Genomic DNA, 9,827 nt, shown 5'->3' with positions numbered 1-9,827 from the left:
TTACGAATTTCTTAATGAAACAAAAACGAAAATACGTGTTATTATATTCTACGAGTGAAGTTTGTTGCTGATGGTGAAAATTTACGAAAATTCCTCACAGGAATCACTGCAAATTGCAGTTCATGAATTTTGCAATGTCTCATTAAAAAATTAATAACTTTTTTATTTTTAATCAAAACAACTGTTTTCTTTTTTTAGTCACTCGTAGAATATAATAACACGTATTTTCGTTTTTGTTTCATTAAGAAATTCGTAAAATTGTCTGAGCTGTCGCAAGTTGAAGTCAAAAAAACAATGAAATTTTTTTTTTTTTTTAAAAAACAGTTTTTCTCTTATATTTCGAAAACGGAAAAAGATGGAAAATTTCTTATATTAAGAAAAAAAGATGCGCAATGGAATTCTGTATAAGAATATGTTCGAAAAATATTAAAATTCGAAAAATGAATTTAGAGTGTCCAGGGGACTTTGTTTTCCGGCCGAAAAAATTTACGTGCCCTTCTAGAATCCAGCAACTCTATTTAGTATTTGTACATATATATTTTATATTATTAATTTTATACTAAAAATCTTGAACCAATTCTCATGATTTCCTGATTTGCGATAAAAATTACAATTTTAAAATTAATAAAATTTTAAGTCAATTTTTCGGAAATTCTTGAGCAACTTTTGGTGCCCCAATCAGCACGAAAACTTGCAAGAAGTTTGTCGTGCAAGATTACAGTGCAAACATGTAGTAAGTTTGGTGCAAGCAACAAAATGTCTTCTTGTGGCAAGTTAGTTAAGCAAGCTTGCAAAAAGCTTGTGGCCAGCTTGTATAAAACTAAAAAAAAAAATTTTTCCAAACAATTTGTTACTAAATAAACATAAAGGACACCTTGCTTTGGAGGTTAAAAAATTTATTGTAGTTTACAACTGCGCATCGTATTAAGTTTTGCACGTATTAAGTCTTGCACGGAAAGCTTCTTGCAAGTTTGCTGCAAGTTTTCGTGCTGATTGGGTGAATGTTACATATATATATATGTGACTCGATCTGAAGAAAAGGACCTTAGAAGCAAAAAATTATAGGTTACGTTTAGAAATTTTAAAGTGAAAATATACAAAGACGTTCAACTCGTAATGCAAACTAATGATATTTAGGTCTTTATTGCATCCAAAATATTCAATAAAAACTGATTTCAGTTTTACAAAAACAAAAATAATCTTTTAGTTCAAGTAAAACTATTGTAAACATAACCAATAATTCATTTGCTTCTAAGGTCCCTTTCTTCAGATCGCGTCACACACACATATATATATATATATATATATACGAGTTGCCTTATTTTGTGACGCACACTGAGAGAACAAAGTAGTTGAGGCAACTGATAAAATGGTTATGAATACCATTTTGGTTAGTAAACTATACTGCTAATAATTCGATAGTCAGGGATACGATTTATAATAGTAAAAAGTTAAATAGTTGTCGTTACCATTTTATTATAGTAAGGAGAACTTACTTTTGTTAGTACTAACAACTAATAAATATTGTAACAGTTAACATTTAGTTAGTTAATCTTACTAATAAAATTTAGGTAAGCTTACTAATAAAATAGGTAATTCGATAAATAAAATACTTACAACCGGAATTATTTATTTAATATTATTTACATTCAAAAAAATATGTTTATTATAATATAAAGTTAATATTATATCTTTCTTGTTGTACCAAGTAAAATTTGGTAAAATAAAGTTTTTTAAATGATGCGAATAATAATAAATAAATTTTATAGATTAGGTTAATTTGCTAAATTGTTACTTACATATTCAAAACGATCTACATATTCTTTGAACTCCCATGAGATTAATAACTTCCGCAAATCCATGGCACTTTTTTAACACTCAACAAAATAATTTATTTAGAAATTATATAATTACATAAAATGTATAAGAACATAAACACAAATGACCACGTTTTCTCACGACATTGCTTGTCGAGCATGAGCGTGCTTCACAATGTTGCCAACCGTATTGCTAACAACTGCCAATCGCGTTCACTAAAAAAAATTGTAAACCCAACCACTCTGTTAGTTAAATTTTTGCATTGGTGGTAATTGGAATTATTTTGGTAGAAGTGGTTATTATTTCCTCTTTATACGAATTCTAAATAGTTGCGCTTGACATCGAAAATATTCAAATTCACTAAAAACATTACTGAATTTTACTAATTAAATAGACAGAATAAATACTTTGTTTACTAAAAAATAAATAGTAGCCTCAACCATTCATTTCTCTTGTCAGTGCATGAATAAGATTTAAAATTAATTTGTAAGAATTTTCATTTGACAGAATTTTGTTACATAGAATTTACTTTGAGCCAAATTTTTATTTCTTCGAATTACACTGTGCTCGACTTGAGAACATTTTTTTTCTTAACAAATTAGGTCAAATTTTCAAAACATTCGCCATTTTACATATTTTTTTTTGCGGTACATTGCAAAAAAACACTTTCTTTAAAAATCAAAGAGCATCGGATTTACTTGAAAACCCATTATTGTAAAAAGCGAAATTTCCATATAAGAAATAATAATCTTTAATAAACTTTTATGAAATTTACTATAGTTATAATAAAATTTGGTAGAACGTATTTGATTCATTATTAAATGATATTTTAATTTATCGAAATTCTCATTCAACAGAATTTTCGTTATTCGAATTGTTTAATGTCAGATTTTTTAATTTAGCGACTCTCCACTTATTCGAATTTTTATTTAGACGAATTATTATTTATGATATATAAAATTCCTAAAACAGTGAATTTTTATTTGACAGAAATTGCAATTGTCAGAACAAACAACCGTCAGAAAGATATTATGGCACAATTTTTAAAATGGATCAATCAGAAATCATTAAGAATATTGTATTTTAAAAATTGCGCCAAAATATTTTTGACTTTTGTTTGTTCGCGGCCATTTGTAATTTCTGTCAAATGAAAATTCGCTGTTTTAGGAATTCTATCATAAATAATAATTCGTGTAAACAAAAATTCTGACATTAAACAATTCGAATTATTAAAATTCTGTAATTTCGATAGCCGCGGTCTTTACATTGCAAAAAGAAGTATCTCAGTTTAAGATGTTTTGGTAGCATTTAGATGTTTAAAATGTCTTAATGTCTTAAAAACGCTACCAAAACATCTTAAAATAAGATACTTCTTGTTGCAGTGTAAGGGAGTAGTCTGGTGTTTCGATGCCTTTTTGGGAGCTTATTTCAGGATTTTTTTTTATTATAAAATAAAATATAATCACACCAAATCTTTTTACTTCGTTTTATTCTAATCATGAAGTGTTGAAAAAAATTATAATCGATTATTTTTAACTAGATTTTGTTATTTATATTTAATATTAATGTTTATAACAAAAAAATGCTGGCGCAGATGATTTACAAAAATCTATCCGACCGATTGCTCCAATTTTTTTTACAGCTTATTCTTAGCCCGTACTAGAATAAAACATTTTTGTTAATAAATAACAAAATAGCGGACTATATAAGCAAAAAGATTCAAAAATTGTCTCTTTTTTATTGACAAAAAGTTAAAAATAAAAAAAAAGTTATCATTAAAATTGCGTAATTCTAGTACGGGCCACACACAGAAAATTAAAAGGCATTAAAATAAGCTGCAACGCTTCTTATTTTAATGCCTTTTAATTTTCTGTGCAGCCATACTTGTGTAAAATAAGCTAAAAAAAAAAATTGGAGCTATCGGTCGAACAGATTTTTGTAAATCATCTGCGCCAGCATTTTTTTGATATAAACATTAATATTAAATATAAATAACAATGTCTAGTAAAAAATAATCGATTATAATTTTTTTTGTCCTACCTGCATGGAAAGTGTGTTATTTCGTGCACTTGAGGCGGTCGCAAAGTAAGTGATTCCCGCCCAGAGATGGGGTGAGCGGGCGCAAAGTACATTCGCGCCCGCTGACGTCATAGATGCGGGCGCAAAGTACATTCGCGCCCGCTGACGTCATAGAAGCGGGCGCAAAATACATTCGCGCCCGCACCATTAAAAAATGTATTGTTTTCATTTTTTGTGACATAATAAACATACGTAATATACGTAAACAACTACATGTAATTTACCTTAAGTATATTATCTTCCCAACCCTGATGGAACATTGAAGCAAGCGGACTTGCATGCACTCAATAATACACTTTCCATGCAGACAGGACAAAAAATGTTGTTCGCAGCACGGGCGCAAAAGGTGATAGTGTCTCAGGCGAGATTATGAAGAAACCTCGGCGACCCTACGCACCCTCGGCTTCGCCTCGGGCGCTTCGGGTCCCCTTGGTTTCTCTAATCTCGCCTTCGCCACAATCACCTATTTTGCGCCCTTGATACGAAAATAACTATTTCAACACTTCAAAAGGAGAATAAAACGATGTAAAATGATTTGGTGTGATTATATTTTATTTTATAATAAAAATAAATTCTTAAATAAGCTCCTAAAAAAAGGCCTAAACACCAGACTACCCCCTTAAAGCGCTTTAGGTTAAGTTTTTAGATTGTATAAGTTATGCGTCGGGATTCGAATCCCGTACACTGAGAAAAAAAGTTTGAGCTGACAACCAAATATTTCATTTAATATATGTGCAACTAAAATTTTTTGGTTGACACAACTAAACTTTAGTTGACATCAACCAAAGTTTGGTTGAGACTACCAAATGCTTTTTCATTTTCTTATTTAGTCGTCTGAAACAAACTTTGGTTGTTGTCAACTAAAGTTTAGTTGTGTCAACCAAAAAATTTTAGTTACACATATATTGAATGAAATATTTGGTTGTCAGCTCAAACCTTTTTTCTCAGTGTAGGGTTCAAATTTTAATTTAACTCTTAGTGTATAGGATATGCCTAAATTTTTCTGTTGTATAAAATGAAAATTCGACGTTTTAAAAATTCTGCAAAATATAAATTCGACTAGAAAAAAGGGTCATCCATAAATTGCGTAGAATTTCGAGGGTAAAGGGGGTTCAAGGTATTTACCGTACAACAAGAGAAAAATGTGAGAGAAGCAGATGCATGGCGCTTCCATTGCAGGGTTTCGTGGCCTGTTAAGGTAACGTTTACTACCATGGTAACGGTTGTCATGGAAACGGTTGCTATGCTAACAGTTGTCTTGGAAACGGTTGCTATGGTAACGGTTATGTTAACGGTTGCCATGATAACGGTCGCTATGGTAACGATTGCCATGAAAACGGTTGCTATGGTAACGGTCTCTATGGTAACTGTTAACATGGAAATCATACACAGTACTGGCGCAATGCTGCGTCTGTTTTAAACGTTTAGGTAATGTTCGAAAGAAGAGATTTTGAATGAAAAACGAGTGTTTCTTTTTTTTTTTTGGTACTTATTATAAACAGCAGTAGTAGTGGGTAGATGAGCGCAGTTTATATATCTTAAAGAAGAAGAAGAAGAAACGGTACTTGAACCGCTGAGCATGTCTTGTTGTAGTACAAGTCGCCTCGCTGCTCGGCTCGATTCTGTTCATATTCTGCCCTAACATACACTGTTTGAGAGACTCTCTTGTGAAAGTAACTCTTGTGGAAATCAAGCAGAGAGGGGACAACGGATTCGCTCCTACCTTGTCGCCGGTTTCCTTCTGACGGTCTCTCGGATCGGTTGGATGGCTGGCTTGGCCAGTCGCTCTTCTCGGCTTTCACCTAGCCGATATACACTGATACCACGCAATCCGATCGTATGTATATACAATCGTCGAGAGAGAGTGAGAGAACCTTTGACAGGAACTCCACCAGCTGTTTAGTCACGACCCCCTTTTCATAGTTACCTCGGTGAACAGTTACCTTAGGTTTTTTTTTTTTTTTTTTATTTTTTTGTTCATGGGATCAATCCTCCATAGACGAGTGACAATTGCATTAGATGATGATCCTTTGAAAAATCGTGAGTGAAAATAGTGTGTCTTGGTCCAGAAGAGGCAAGGATAGAAAGTGCAGCGACAATAACAACGGAGCCAACAGCTGGTGAGTCCTATTCTTCACTTGATGAGAAAGAGAGAGAGAGAGAGAGAAAGTCTTGGAACCCTTTGCTATCGAAGCAAGACATCCGATCATCGATTTCACCGTTAGGCGCGATACCTCACACGTGATGCCTCTCATTAACACCGATTTAACGGAAGTATACGTAGGGGAGGATAATATTTCAAGGAAGTCCAGGATATTGACAGTCTGGAATATTAATTTCTATATATTTATTAATAGTTTTTAAGAGAATTACTGGAAAAATAAATTTTTACAATATTATCCGTCTTGAATATTCATTTATCTGGAGTGAAAGCTACTATTCAATATTATTACGAGCACTTTTGAAATTTATACCACTTTTAATGTGGTACCACATTGGAATCTCTTTGGAAATACTTTCAAATCTTTTTACTATTACTTTGAATTTGTAATATTTCATAAACATTTTGTACTACCGTGAAATAATTTTGGTAGCAGTGTGAAATGTTTATAGCTTTAAAATTTGTAATATTACAAAAATTGTTTGTTCCTACCAAATATTTGTTTCTTCCTAATTTCTTGGTATAGAGTTTTCTTTAGTACCAATAAATTGTTATCTAATTGGTAGCACTTTCAAAGATCTTTAGTAACAGATTGAAAGCTCTTGGTATAGCACTTTAAAAGTTCTTTAGTAGAAAACTTTTGGTATCATTTTTCAAAACTATTAGTACCACTTCAAAAATGGTACCACTTGAACAGCTCTTTGGTACAAAATAGAAAACTCTGTAGCAAATTTTGAAGACTATATTGGTAACTTATATAAAGTAATTCAGTGATTTCAAATCTTTTTGGTATCGCATTCTGAAAGCTATTTTCTAAAATTTCGCAAATCAATTCGTCCCATTTAGGAAGATTTTGGTACCACTATCAAATTTACTTGGTACCACTTTAGTAGATTTTTAAAAGCACATTTTTAGTAATATTTTTAGAAATTTGATATTTTTCCAGTACTTTTCATAAAATTCCCTGAATTTTCTCTTATTTCCCTTACCCATGGCAAGCCTGAATTAAGTTTTTTGAACTGACGCTTTTAAAATATAATTTGAGGTGCTTTTATAAATTCATTATCAAATTCGTCGAATTACCTATAAATATATTAATTTAAAAATACTTGTATACAAGTAATGAAATTATGTAAATTATTTAATTCTGATGAATTTACGTTCCTTACATGTAAATCTTTATGAAAAAATAAATTTTGTTTCTGAACTAAACAAATATTTCTTTGTTTCAAATAAATATTTATTTAGCACTGAGACAAATATATGTTTTTTTTATTATTTAATTCAAATAAATTATATTTGGTTCGAATAAAAAATTTCTCTCATTGTATATCTTTAAAATTAAAATTCTTACGAAAATTGAAAGCTTTCTTTTTATTGTCAAATAGTGCTAACTCCGCTATTTTACTCTCTAAATTCCTTAAAGTGAGATTACATTCTTCTTTGAGTTGATCTAGTTCTAGTAGATTCTTTGATCTACAAATGATTAATGTAATTACAATTAGAGACTCTGTTTTTACTCAAAAAAAAAGAGTGCATGGAATTTTAAAAGTAAAAGAATTTCAATTATAATTACAAATAAATCTATTGGCAAATTGCGAACGAATGTGACTTAAAAATAAGTGAATTTTATTAATATAGATTATTATTATATTATATTATTATTATATTTTTTAAAAATGAAAATATATTTATTATAGAACTAAATAACTATTTATTTATTTTAAAAGGAGGCACCACCCCCAATTTTGACCCACTTAAATTTAAATTATTAAACGAGGTTATATTTTTTTTCTTGCATCATTTGGGTCCTAAAAACATATATATAAAGTGTTCAAAAAAAGAAAATTTTAATTTTTGACCATTTTAGAATTTTTATTTTTTGAATAAATTAATATATTTTTGAAAATCCATGCGAAAGATTCTTGAGAATCATTAAAAAAGCATGGAAAAAAATTGTCGATGAAAAATAGTTAAAATTATGAAAGAAGATAGATATTTAAAATATTAATTTTTTTTAAGACTTTAATTTCTAAAATGGTCAAAAATTAAAATTTTGTTTTTTTTGACCATGCTATATGTTTTTAGGACTCTAATGATGCAAGAAAAATATATATAACCTCTTTTAATAATTTAAATTTAAGTGCGGGTCAAAATTAAGGATGGTGCCTCCCCTTAAACAAAAATTTTGTTTGACCAAATAAATATATTTATTTAGCTCTGTGGCAACATATATGTTTTTTCTCTCTTCTATACCAATTCGATAAAATTTTAAGAATGAATTCAAAAAACAACGATGAGAAGAAATAAATAATTTGATATCTAATCAACTGTATTATTTAATTATTTTCATATATCCAATTGCTATTCGAAATATTCGATATTAGGTAATTTGAGAATTTCCTTGAACTTTGAATGTCAAATGAGAAGTTAACGTTGATATCATATAATACATATGGTAACTTTAGTAGATGTTGATTTAGAAAGTTCGAAAGATTCAGAAAATTCGTTGAACTCATTGGTATTTAGAAAACTGATTGTTTTATGAAAATTTCATTATTATGGAAATCTTAAAAATTTTTGGAATTTCAATTAAATATGTAGGAATTATATTTAAAAAAAATTTCTGATCCTAGTTTAACAACTTTAGGGCTTTAAATATTTATAAAAGAGCTATTAAATAAAACATATTAATATGGTAATTTTAACAGGTGCTGAATATTTTAATTACCTATATTTATATTTAATAGTTGAAAGTAAAAAAAAAAGTTTTTCAGTTATAATTCCAAAATTTTAAAAATCTTAATTTTTTTACATATATCCTACACAATGCTGTCGACAAATAATAAAAAATATTTTTTAGACAAACAATTTTATATAATTAGATAGATTAAAAATATTATAAAGTTTATTAGAAAAAATGTTTGAAGTCAGAGCAAATTCCTCAGTGAAAATATACTGAATAATACAATATATGAAATTATTTGAATTCTTTATTCGTCACCCCACCAATTTGATTGCGGCACACCGGATTATGCGATGATCATATAGGATATACCAGAAAGTAGGAGCCCTTACGCAAGATCCGAGAAGATCTAGGTTCATGTGAAAAGGAATCAAGATCTTTTTTCATTAACGCCTTCCTATTCTTTCAAATAAATATCTACATACAACATAAATTTATTGTTTAATTTTTAGAATTTCATATATTTTCTAAATTTTTTTTTTCTATTTTTTTATGTATTACTTTCTTATTTTTCTCATTTTCACAGAAACTGTCACAAAGATTAGTTTCTGATGAAAATATTAAAAATTTCTCAATATTTATCATATTTTGAGCATTAAAAATAATAATCAATATATTTTAACAATTTTTAAATTTACCGCCATTATCTATATAGTTTTATATCACATGGTTGGCACTTTTGTACAATTATTGTTAATTTACAAGATTTCTAACCTAAAAATTCTACTATTTAAAGTGTAATTTTGTGAAATTGCCGTAGTGAAAAAAAATTTATTTTATTCAAATAATCGATTACTTGACTATTATCAAATGAATATTTACTTGAAACAAATAATTTTTATTTAAATTAAATAAACTGTATTTTTGAACTAATAATTTTTGTATTTGAAACAAATATCATTTAATTGATTCAAATAATATAATTCTTTGATACAGATAAATGTTTACTTAATCCCAGGTGCGAATTGTCGGTCGGCCCATGGTCGGGCCGACCATGTGCATGGTCGGCCCACCTCGGGCAGC

The 9,827-nt window shown here is 29.1% G+C and overlaps 1 protein-coding gene across 2 annotated transcripts in view; it reads left to right on the top strand.

Annotated features, from left to right (window-relative positions):
* The first annotated feature begins 5,645 nt into the window (after positions 1-5,645).
* The window catches only part of LOC127290234 (chitin synthase chs-2-like), a 60,524-nt gene continuing 56,342 nt past the window's right edge, over positions 5,646-9,827 (top strand). Inside the window, exon 1 of one of the 2 annotated variants that reach the window (XM_051318699.1) lies at positions 5,646-6,017. The gene's annotated coding sequence lies outside the window, so the exon portion shown is untranslated. The remainder of the gene's footprint in view (positions 6,018-9,827) is intronic. The other variant, XM_051318698.1, reaches the window with a different exon arrangement.

The sequence above is a fragment of the Leptopilina boulardi genome, unplaced genomic scaffold (genome assembly GCF_019393585.1).
Source record: "Leptopilina boulardi isolate dan_hultmark-lab unplaced genomic scaffold, ZJU_Lbou_2.1 LbouV2_58, whole genome shotgun sequence".
In the NCBI taxonomy this organism is placed as follows: Eukaryota; Metazoa; Arthropoda; class Insecta; order Hymenoptera; family Figitidae; genus Leptopilina; species Leptopilina boulardi.
The sequence above is the reverse complement of the archived record's forward strand: the minus strand, read 5'-3'. Positions and strand labels throughout refer to the sequence as shown.